This window comes from Grammomys surdaster, unplaced genomic scaffold (genome assembly GCF_004785775.1).
Source record: "Grammomys surdaster isolate TR1022 unplaced genomic scaffold, NIH_TR_1.0 185, whole genome shotgun sequence".
NCBI classification, from domain to species: Eukaryota; Metazoa; Chordata; class Mammalia; order Rodentia; family Muridae; genus Grammomys; species Grammomys surdaster.
In genome coordinates this window covers 13,151,072-13,162,930 of record NW_021604630.1, presented here as the reverse complement: position 1 = coordinate 13,162,930, position 11,859 = coordinate 13,151,072, and positions in this window count along the sequence as shown.

Sequence of the window (11,859 nt, the reverse complement as noted above, 5' to 3'; positions counted from 1 at the left end):
ACACACACACACACATACACACACATACACACACACACTCACATAAATACACACAATTTTTTGAGAAACATTATTTGTAAGTGCCAGGTTATTTTACTTCTGTTCCTGCCTTTTCCTTGCCTTATAGCCATCTTTTCTTCTTATTTTATCATTAATCCTTTTTGTTGCATGGGTTATCCCAGGCTATTTTCATTCTTTAGCCTCTGTTAAGCAGTTCTCACATAAATGATCTGTGATAAGGTCAATGGTGGATAGTAATTCTCTTCTGAGATTTTTGAAACATCCCCTGTGAGACTATAATAAGCTTATATAGTCTCTGGATCTTCATAATATACCTTAACTAAATTCAAGAAGCTTGGAGACAGGTTTATGAATGCCTTCTTTCTCCAGATAAGCATACTAGACGCCAACTGGCACTTTAGTGGTGATGCTTTTGGCTAAATTTGGTAGGACCTTCAAATCAGGACTAGTGTTTAAATGAAAGAAGTTTAGTTCCATATTTCTTATATAGTGGTGAGAAAGCCAATATACTGTGGACAAGGCTCACACCAGAGGGCATGAAGAAGGCAAACAGCATTATTTTTGCAAGGTGGATCATTTTTATAAACGAAGGTTTTAAAAAACTAAGCAATTCCATCTCACTTCCTATGCATATTGATTGATTGTTGAGACAGACATGTGAATTAGTTGGTACAAAGATTTTTTGGAAGAAAGAATAATAACGATAATAACATTGCTTAGAGATTCTGACTGTGCATTTTTCTCTGAGTCTGCGGACTCCTGCTCACTATCTGGTTAGACATCATTGAGCTTTTTCTGAAGAGAATCATTGAGCCTCAACAATGTAATTCCCATAAGATCTGCCATGCTTTTTGAGCTTCTAAATTCTAATACTAAACAAAAAGTCACACGTTTGAGAAACCAAAGTTTTCTTCCCAAGAAACCTAAAATTGCTGTTACCATAATGTATCCATGTAAAAATATGCAAGGATTATTATATTTGAGCCAGGTTACAGCTGGGAGACTTTTTCCTTCTCTCAGCATAGACAAACATACAAAATAAAATCAGTAGCCACAAACATACATTTTTATTGGAGTAATTCAAACATAGAAACAATTATTTACATTTTGATAGCAATTACTTAGATAAAATAAACCTATACTGCTGTTCATATGTTTTAATAATTGCTTGAAGATAAACTTAAATAGTAAAAAATATGTGTATTGTTATGCATTTAATAATATCCTACAGAAAGTCAAAATTGAAGTCTTTGAGGCCTAGACAAATACACTTAATGAAAATGCAATCAGTTAAGATGAGGGTATTCCAGTCAATGGTGTCCTCTTTTTTATCAGAAAGTCTTTTTTATTAGTATTTGAAGTGTAAAAAATGGTGCTATTTATACAGTTTCTTATTTTGGTTCTAAGCAAGAAGAGGAGGGCAGAGCTAAAGGTCTGTGCACAGAGCTACAGGGCTGTGCACAAACCAGGGACAATAAGCCTTGTTTACAAAGAGTATAACATCTCACAGATACCAATGTGACAAGGATCTGACTATACTTTCTATATTTTTTCTTAAAGAGAAAAGTTTAAGTTGAACCATAAAGTCTTCGCTGTGCATTTCAATTGCAAGGGTTTAATCTGGAAAATCTCTGGGAGCCAGTTCAGGCTTGGAGTGTACCTGATGCCTGAAAATATTTTATATTACCAAATATTTATTCATAAAAGCTCAGCTGGGGTTTGAGGATTTGAGGGCTTGTTTTAATTATTTCTTCTTCCTTTTGAGATTAAAATATGATTACATAATTTGCTCCTTCTGTTTTCTCTCTCCAAGTACATCAATGTGGGGCACATGAACCATGCTACCAGACAGAAAAACAGGTGAAGTTGAGTCAGCTCAAACCCCCATGAAACTCAGAATTGAGAATGTCAGGAGTGGGGGCAGCTCACTGCCAAACTCTACCTGCTCTGGAACCCGTAACCATGACACCCGACTGAGAGGACCATAATCAGTCACATAGGAAAAGCACCTGAAGTGCCGCCCCATGCTACTAGAGCATCCGTAGCATCTCAATCTGAGTCAACTGGAAGTGTCTACCCCTGGATCCCACCCATCTCCTCAATATTTATAAAGTCCCTATCCATATGGAATAAAGTGCACAATGTATTTCACCAAGAATTGTCTGAGAGTGACCGTTTTATTGAGTTATAACACTTTGGGGAAGAGTTTTCTCTCCCAAAGCATTCATCACTGGACCTTAGACCAACCCGGCAAGCCAGGCTCACGTACCTGCTGTCACCTGCTGCTGCCTCCGCTGCTGCCACCACCCCTGCCACTGCCATTGGCGCTGCTACAGTAATGGACAAGACATGAGACCCCAGCTACCTGCCCTGCTCAGGCTTCCCTTCTCAGAGCAATAACGTTTTTGCCGTTTCCGGTCGGACTAGAGACCCAGGGAACACCCTGGTTCAGTGGAGGATGACACATCTCTATATTCCCTGACATCATTCAAATTCATGGCCTCTTTTTTCATTAATCATTGATATATGTATATATATTACATAATATCTCTAAATATATAAACACAAACATACAATATTTCTAAATGCATAAATACAACCTGGTCAGCCTAAATAATCTTAATTTTGTTTATGTTTGTTTATGTTTCAGGGTTGATTATTACCTACTGGTGTGCTCTTCTCAAAGGAAGACTACTTCTTCCACTCTCAGCATTTCTTAGGTGCCTGTAGTTGAGTATGTTTGCCATGATTTGCTTTGGTTTTCACTAGCGTTTGAAGTCTCATGAGCTCTCCTCCATCCATGTTAGAAGATCTGTTGCTGCCATCCTTCAGGTAGATGTGAGAGTGGTGCTGTGTATATGGTCAATAGATTAGATAGATAGATAGATAGATAGATAGATAGATAGATAGATAGATAGGTAGGTAGATAGATAGGTAGATAGATAGGTAGATAGATAGGTAGATAGATAGGTAGATAGATAGGTAGATAGATAGGTAGATAGATAGGTAGAGAGAGCGATAGAGATAGATTGAAGTTTTCAACAATAGCTTCCATCTGGTGCAAAGAGAAGTTTGAAGACTCAAAGCTATACCTTTTAAAATATATAACATAATATATTTAATAAATATATGTATTTTAATATATATTTAATATACCTTATGATATATGTATATATACATAAACAGTAATATATAATATAAATATAATATAATGTCAGACATATAATATATTTAATATATATCATATAAAATATATATTAAATAATACACACACACATGTTCATGTGTTTATGTGTGCCTGAATGAGTTTATAAGTATCTCATGCATGCAAGTGCCTATAGCAAATCAGAAAACAGCATCAGATATCCTAGAATTGTGGATACATACAGATATAAGCTTCTAATTATGGGTGCTGGGAATCTAAACTGCATCCTCTTACAAGAGATATTCATTGAAGCTATGAGAAGAGATAAAAATACAGAAACCCAAAGGGAGACACACCAGGAAAATTTATAAAAATATCAACTCCAGCAGCCAACCATTGGACTGAGCACAGGGTCCCCAATGGAGGAGTTAGAGAAAGGACTGAAGGAGCTGGAGAGGAGGTTTGCAACCCCGTAGGAAGAACAACAATATCAACCAACCAGATGCTCCAGAGCTCCCAGGAACTAAACCACCAACCAAAGAGTATACAGGGAGCCACTCATAGCTCCAGTCTCATATGTAGCAGAGGATGGCCTGGTCAGGCATCAATGGAAGGAGAGGCCCTATGTCCTGTGAAGGCTCCGGTTTAGGGGAATGCCAGGGCGACGAGGCAGGAATGAGTGAGTGAGTGAGTGAGTGAGTGAGTGAGCACTCTCATAGAAGCAGGGGAAGAGGGATGGAATAAGGTATTTCTAGAGGGGAAACCGAAAAATAGGATAACATTTGAAATGCAAATAAATAAAATATCCAATTTAAATACATATACATACATATATATGTCCAACTCCGAGAATGCAGTGACAAACCAGTATGTCAACGATTTCCAGAAAAGGACTAGAAATAATGAGTCTAGGGCAGATTTCTTCTTGAAAGTTTTAGAGGAAGTCAGTTCTAATGACTTTGTAGCTTTGGACTTCAAAATTTTAAGAACTGTGGAAACATGAGTTTCTGTGCTGTGACCCACTTAGTTTTTGATACTTTGTCACCAGCTTCTTACCAAGTTAATAAATGCTTGTCTTGATATAACTGCTATTCTCCGAGACCTCCAAACTTTAGGGAAGATTTCCATATCGATCTGGTATTGCGTCACTTCACCTAAAGAATTGCATTTATCTTAACAGCGCTCTGCTGACCTGCATCATTCATGAAAGATATCTGTTTTAAAGAACTACAGGCAACTAGGGAATAATGAGAGTGGGAGAAATAGTTGTCCCCAGGTAAGAGCACACCAGTTAGTTATTCAATATCAAATGGTCAGCTCTGAAAACATACATACAATAATACTGTGCACACTGAACAGGCTATATTTACTAGGAATATATATGAATTATATACATATATACATTAATAATTTATGAACAAAGGGCTTTGAGTTTGAAAGAGCAAAGAAAAATATATAATAGGATTTTGAGAGAAGAAAAAACTCTTAAAACTAAAAAGTAAGAATTAATTAATTATTGATGTAGCTGCAAAAAATTGTTTGATTCACGTTTAAGGAGATTTTTTTAAATACAAAATAATCAGCTGACAGATTTTCCATTTTGGCTTTAGGTACTGCAAGAGGTTCAAATTCTCGTCACATTATTACTGATATTTCTTTTAAAAAAGTCTTCCACCTCTTTTTTTTATCCTATCTGCTTTTATACCATTTTAATTACATGCAAGTATTAAGGTCATTTCTAGGTTGAAGAACTAGTAATACAATAGGTGCAAATAGTCAAGAAACAAACAAGACAATAAACACAGATAGTCAAAGAACAAGCAAGGAAATAAAACAAAGACCTGTGAACACTCCCATAATCACTGTTTCTAGGGGTTTATTGGGATGACCAAAATATCTGAGCTTACTTCCCTGTCCTAGCCCAAAGTCATTTTCATGCCTGAAGCCTACATCTTTGTTCTAGCCTAATATTTAGATTCCTGCCTGAAATTACTTCTTTCTTCTAGCCTAATATTTAGATTCCTGCCTGAAAAGTCTTCCAGTTCTTATGTCTGTTCTTCTGAACAAAATGTTTACTTTGCTTTTGACAATATTCTTCTTATTGAGTTGGAGCAATCTGGTAACTGTCTGCATGGTATCACTATTTATTATGATTGTATTTTGTTGAACCTGCAGTTGTGAGTACATGCTTGTCACAAATTCAGGGAGATCTCAGCCATTTTTCATACCTGTTCTCTGCACAAAAACACACTCTTATTGGGGAAGCCCAAGTACAGCAATATGAAGGTGCTCTGTTCACTTATAAAAATATTCTGTCTCTATTGCCTTATCTTCATCTAGCACATTTTGTCTCGTTTCATTTCACTTACTTAATCTTAATTGATTAGTTTCCTCAACTAATTTTAATTGATATTTACTTGCTGATTGATATTTACTTGCTGCTTTGATCATATTTCTATTGGATATCAAATACTGTTGATTTTAACTAATTGGGTGATAGATGTTTTGTTTTCCTATAAATATCTTTACCTTTGTTCTGGACTATACATAAACTACCTGGACATTTTGTAATGTGTTTTGTTTTTGTAAGTTGTTAGGTTGAAGAAATATATCCCAGCTAATATTCCCAATTGAGTCAAGACTATTCTAAGCAAATCATGATATTTCACTGTTAGTATGTGGACACAAGGTTCTCTATACAGCCCTCTTCGTGTGACAGCCAGGTATTATCAGTTCTGATCTTCTCAGCTAATGACTTCTCAGACTTTTAGATTCCTTACATATACACACAGGTTGGCACTAAGACGAACTGAAATCTGAAGGACTCTGGAATTTTCACTGTGGTTCTACTTTCTTCTGACATCTTGTGATCAACATTCATTTCCTAGTATTATTCAGAAATTTAGCACCATCTCCTCAATTCAGTGCCATAGATTATGACTATGTTCTCCACCTGGCTTTATGGTTTGAAGACTCTGCTAATACACCATGCTGGACAATTTTAATACCTTATATCTCTTATTTTACATGAAGCTATGACCTGATTGCTGATGATACCAAATATTTCAGTTATGAGATTTAGAGAAATTGAGCTCTGACTGACCTAGAAGCCTCCTCGCTGAGGACTGTCTCTCATGGTATTGGAAGATCTTATGAAAACTGGCAAGGAAGAAAAGTAACCAATAGTCTCCCAAGCTGGAACACCTGTGGACCACAACAATGATTGATCTGACCAAATATCTCCTGTCGTGCAATAGTGGCATTTATGTCTTAGGGTTAACCAGCAACTGTCTAATGCAACTGAAAGCCCACTTAATTGGAGGGGATTCAAGCCTGGTTCTGTAGACCTGGCCAACTACTGAGGGCTGGAGAGACAGTAACCTACAGGAGAAACTACTACTGCTAATTTATAAACCAGTAGAATTTGAAGCTGCACTCTATTTATCTTTATACCTACAGATAAATGTAGCTGTCACCTTTCATCAAAAAAAAAAAAATGTCAGCCAGGCGGTGGTGGTGCATGCCTTTAATCCCAGCACTTGGGAGGCAGAGGCAGGCGGATTTCTGAGTTGGAGGCCAGCCTGGTCTACAGAGTGAGTTCCAGGACATCCGGGGCTACACAGAGAAACACTGTCTCAAAAAAGAAATGTCTTTCTGGTGTTAATGGAGATTATTACAGAGATCTCAAATGATCAAAACACAAATAGTAAGTAACCATAGGATGCTCAATCCCAACTGGTACATCTCCACCACCACCCTTCTACACAAGACTTGTGGAAAAGAACAGGAAAGGGAATAGAATGACTGCACAAGCCAGAGGACATATCCTCTATGGTTGTGTCTTCTGGATATGTCTTTCAGCTGTGTCTATAAAATCCCAGCAATATTAATTCTAAATAAATAATATAATAACAATAGGAGTGAACGAGACAAATTGTCCCAACTAAGTATGTGAGAAATTTCACAGTGTCCCACTACTAGATAAATATCTGCAGACAACCAATGACCATTGAGAGAGAGTGAGTCAGTTTCCCCCAGGGACAAGCCTCCTCATAGATATCCCAATCCTAAATGGTCAGCATGGCTATAGATATAAGCAACACTGAAAGGACTAGGTGTGTGTGTGTGGGTGTGTGTGCACATGTGTACATACATGTATGTGTGTGTACATCTAAAAGTAATAAAGAAAATTCATAAGTTTGAGGAGGGTGAGGGAACCTGGGAAGAGTCAGAGGGAAAAGAGTGTTGAGAAGGATGCGGGTACAGTACCCACGTATGAAATTATCAAATAATATCATTTTAATTAAAAAGAAGAAAATAGGGAATAGAAGCAAATATGAAGAGAGTCAGATGTTAAAAATCACAGCTAATCCAGAAAGTTTCCAAGCTAGCATACCACAGACACACTTGCCACATCCACGTTAATTACAGCACTTTTCACAACAGCAAAGAAACAGAATTAGGCTACAGACATATCACCATATGAATCGGTAAAGAGAGTGTGGCATATATATCCACTGTGGCAGTTCCTATTCAGCATTTCCAAGACTGGATTCAGAATTACCTAGGAAATGATAGACGCTTCTCTGTGGGGGTAGACATATTTAGGGAGGATTAAGTAAGGGGAAATGATGGATAAATGTTGCATGCCTTAGCAGAATTAAATGTGAGACGCAAGGAAGCTAAGGGCACCAGGATTCCTTTTTCTCACTCCTAGGTCTTCCATAGTGTGAGCTGCCTTGCCCATACCTACACACACAAACGCACACCACACACGCACACACACACACACTCCTGCTATAATGGACTGAACCTCCAACTGTGAGAGAAATATGTTATTCCTACTCCAGATTGTTTCCTTTGGGTGTTTTAGTTATAAAAAGAAAAAAAAAATAAATCATGCAAGCACAATGGACTTTTCTTTATAAAGAAGAAACTAACTTTGTTTTCAAGAAGGTGGTTAGAACAGAAAACCAATACATGAAGTGAAATAAGCTGATAGCATAAAGACAAATAGCATGTATTGTTTCTCATACACAGAATCTAGGCATGAGAATAGAATGTGAACTATTTAGGAAAAGGGATGAAAATAGCAGGAATATGAAAGAATAATGATTGGAGGTAAATATGTACAACATATGTTAATGTATAAAATGTCATAAGGAAGCTCACCATTTTAGATATTAATTAAGATGAATAAATAAAGAAAATGAAATATATCAGAACTGTACATACCTATTACAAATGTATCAAAAAATTAGATGTCTGGTCATATGAATGACAAAAAAACTCAAAAAAAAAATGAAAATATGTACGCTCCTTCTACAGATTACAAGAATAGGTAAGTTAACTTCTACAAGTTAAATTATGAAAATAAAATCTTAAACATTTCTTTTGAAATTAACAAATGGAGGAAGTGGATTATAAACAACCTAGCTGTGACCTAAAGAGTGTGCAGAAAACATTGAAGAACCAAAATGAAAACCTCAGAGGGATATGGCAAAGGTCACGTAGCCTGAGCTTGCATGGGCTGAGTGTCTCAACAGGAAGAAGACTAGAATGTTGTTCAAGTGTATATGAAAATGGCCGAAATGTCCAGACATCTTCCAAAGTAATTGAAAAGAAGCAACTTACAACTCAAGGAAGTTCGGTGAACAGTCAGGCTATACGTACATAAACCACACAAAATAGGCACAAAAATAGTCAATTTGTAGAAATAAAAACAAAAGGCAGGGCAAGTTTACAATGTCTTAAGTTGAAGGACCCATGCCACTGTGAGGAGCAGGACAGCAGAGCTCTGGGCTGCTGTCTAAGCAGGAAGGAAGTGGGTGAGCAGGCACTTGCCATCTCTGAATGTGTTGATGAGAAATGAGATACCGGACCTTGTTCTCGCACTTCAACATACTACATCAATAAAGTTTACCAGGTTGGCAAGAATGTGAACATATCAGAGGCTCTTACATACCCTGGTGATGACATAAAGGTTAACAATCTAGATAAAACAATCAACATCTGTTATTTCTAAATCTGTGCCTATTTCATAAGTTGGTAACTCTACTTCTCAATATATACTCTTGGTACTCTCTCATTCATGTACACAGGAGTCATAGATAAGTATTTTCACTGAAACAGGAACTTGGGACTTGTACATAGGAACTATGGATGTACTTAGATGGGATGGTGAAAAGCTTGTTGAATGCAGTAGCAGTTTTCAGGGGTTTATGTGGTTTCTTTGCTTGCAGAGCCAGGTCTAAGTCTATACAACCATGTCTAAGGGCTCTTGGTCCTATCCAGTCTGTTATGTTGTTTTAAAACATGGAAAAGTGAAAGTAATTGCTAATGGCTTAGGGAACTAAATCAAGCTATATCACCTTTACTGACACAAAGTGATTGATTGGTCATGTTGTGAATCAAATTGTCTTTTTATATTTAATTTAATTTAATTTAATCTTTTTTTTTTTTTACACTCCAGATTTTATCCCCCTCCTGGTCCAACCTTTGAGTGTTCCACATCCCATATCTCCTCCCTGCCTCCCTGTCTCCACGAGGATGTCCCCATACCCTCACCCCCAACCGCACGAGACCTTTAAAATCCCTGGGCCCTCCAGTCTCTTGAGGTTAGGTGCATCTCCTCTGACTGAACCCTGACCTGACAGCCCTCTACTGTATATGTGTTGTGGGCCTCATATCAGCTGGTATATGCTGCCTGATTGGTGGTTCAGTGTCTGAGAGATCTCAGGGATCCATGTTAATTGAGACTGCTGGTCCTTCTACAGGGCCACCCTCCTCCTCAGTTTCTTCCAAATTTTCCCTAATTCAACCACAGGGGTCAGCAGCTTCTGTCCATTGGTTGAGTACAAATACATGCATCTGACTCTTTCAGCTGCTTCTGGGTCTTTTGGAGGGCAGTCATGATAGATCTCTTTTTGTGAGCACTCACATAGGCTCAGTAATAGAGCCAGGCCTTGGGACCTCCCATTGAGCCGGATCCCACTTTGGGCCTGTTGCTGGACCTCCTTTTCCTAAGGCTTTTCTCCATTTTTATCCCTGCAGTTCTTTCAAACAGAAACAATTATGGGTCAGAGTTTTGACTGTGGGATGGCAACCCCCTCCTCACTTGATGCCCTGTCTTTCTACTGGAGGTGGGCTCTACAAGTTCCCTCTCCCTGCTGTATAGCACTTCATCTAAGGTCCCTCCCTTTGAATCCTGAGAGTCTCTAACCTCCCAGGTCTCTGGTACATTCTGGAGGGTCTTCCCACTTCCTACCTCCTGATGTTGCCTATTTCCATTCTTTCTGCTGGCCCTCAGGGCTTCAGTCCTTTTCCTCCACCCAATTCCTGTTCTTGTTCCTCTCTACCCTTGAACAGGTTGTGATGCCAATCTGGAATAGGTATAGTGGTGTAACAGAGCCATGACTATCTTTATTAAACTCAAAATAATCATTTCTACCACGTAGATAGAGATCGTCACACACTATTCTCACAACCAGCTTGTTGGGCTCCTTCAGACTTATGAGGGCAAAAGAACCTTGTCCGAGGATAAAAGCCTGCTTGGGAAATTTGAACTCCTGCTCCTAGGGTGTTTCCCAAATTGAAGTCACTTTTGACATTTTACCAATAGTGTGATGAATGTTTCTGGTATAGGTAGGAGTATAGGAAAGGAGAACAAGATCACCATGATTAGTGACAAGTACTGCTTGAGTAAGGAGGATACTGAGCACATGGTACAAGTGGCTGAGAAGTACAAATTTAAGATAAGAAGCAGAGTGACAAAATATCTGCCATGAATTCACTGGAGTTTTGTGACTTCTACATGAGCGCAAAGGATGAAGAGGAAGAATTCAAGGCAATGGATGATCAAGTGGATGATGAGGACCAACAAGACTGTTGACAAGTGTGATGAGATCAGCTGCAGAGAAGGAAGAACTTGACCAAATGTAGGAAGCACTAAAGAGAGCCTACACATGCAGGCTTACATCATTACCAAGTTGTACCAGAATGCCAGTAGCATGCCAGGAGGGAATACCTGTCTTTCCTTGTCAGGGACCACTGTTACTGATAATATTTAAAATGATATCACCCAATCTGGCTTGTGGTTACAGGGCCCACCATGTTCCCAACTAGGCTAGGCCCGAGGCCATGAGCGGTGGGAGCATGTTCTCACTGCTGTTGCTGCTCAAGCGTCAGGCTCAGGCAGACCAGAAGCACCAGCCCTGCATCCAAGGGCTGCCAGCATGGGAGATGGCTCTGCCAATCTACCACACTGTCTCCACAAGACTGGGTGAGCCCAGACCATCCCACCATCCATGCTGTACTCGGTAGAAATGAGATTCTAATGCTTAAAGATTATCCAAAGGCTTTATATGCTTGGTAATGTTCAATTAACAAAATGTCCACACAATTAGAGTTATTACCCAATTAACTAACCTAGACATAAGTTGTTACTCAGGACCGTCCTAGACCCATGGCTCTCCATGGCTCCTACCACTTGCCTCCTAGCTCCTCCTCTTCCTCTGCTCTCCTCCCACATTATGTCTGCCCAGATTACTGAGTTTTATTGTAAAATGTAGTGGGGGAAATATTCCACTACAGACCACCTCCTTCTGATGCTATGATGCCAGGGTACACCATTAAAAATGTTGATGAAGTCAATCCAAGTAGAGACTTATCATTTTTCTACAGGAAAACATCTG